At 48.4% G+C, this 736-nt stretch overlaps 1 protein-coding gene across 1 annotated transcript in view; it reads right to left on the bottom strand.

The window, feature by feature from the left end:
- Positions 1-736, bottom strand: part of LOC102496850 (tubulin alpha-1A chain) — a 40,410-nt gene that overhangs the window by 1,645 nt on the left and 38,029 nt on the right. The gene's annotated exons all lie outside the window — the stretch shown is intronic.

The raw sequence follows: 736 nt of genomic DNA, 5'->3' as shown, positions 1-736 counted from the left end.
GGAAAAGGAAAACAAAGCCGCCACCCATCCCTACCAGCCTGTACAAGTCTGCTTAACCCTGGCTGTGAGCGTGTGAGAGTGAGTGAGTGAGTGTGTGTGTGCGCGTGTGTGCAGTGGAGCCCCAGGTCAGACCTCCTGTCTCAGCACCCTGGATCTCACTTGGGTTACTGAGGTCAACTCACCGATGACTGTGGGTTCCAGGTCTACAAACACGGCCCTGGGCACATGCTTGCCGGCGCCCGTCTCACTGAAGAAGGTGTTGAAGGAGTCATCTCCTCCCCCAATGGTCTTGTCACTTGGCATCTGGCCATCGGGCTGGATGCCGTGTTCCAGGCAGTAGAGCTCCCAGCAGGCATTGCCGATCTGGACACCGGCCTGGCCGACGTGGATGGAGATGCACTCACGCTGTGGACAGGGAGAGAAAAAAATACAAAACGAGGGTTTAAACCAATCCACTGATGACTGTGAAGCAGAAGAAAATACTCCTTCTTTTCCAAGGACTTTTAATCTAAAATTAATTCCTCTTATAAACAACCTAAAAAAAGGACTATCAAGTGGTGTGGTGGTTAAGGCACTGGACTCCTCCACAGTCCACCGTAGTGGCTTGCTTTCTCACCTTCTCTTTCTCTGGTAAAAATATAATAATAAAAGAAATAATTCTTTAAAAAGCCCCTAAATGTATCACTCTGTTAGGGGATAACAGCTACATTGTGTGGCCTAAAGTTTTTAATTAAAT

This window comes from Tupaia chinensis, unplaced genomic scaffold (genome assembly GCF_000334495.1).
Source record: "Tupaia chinensis unplaced genomic scaffold, TupChi_1.0 Scaffold145652_1, whole genome shotgun sequence".
NCBI lineage: Eukaryota > Metazoa > Chordata > Mammalia > Scandentia > Tupaiidae > Tupaia > Tupaia belangeri.
The sequence above is the reverse complement of the archived record's forward strand: the minus strand, read 5'-3'. Positions and strand labels throughout refer to the sequence as shown.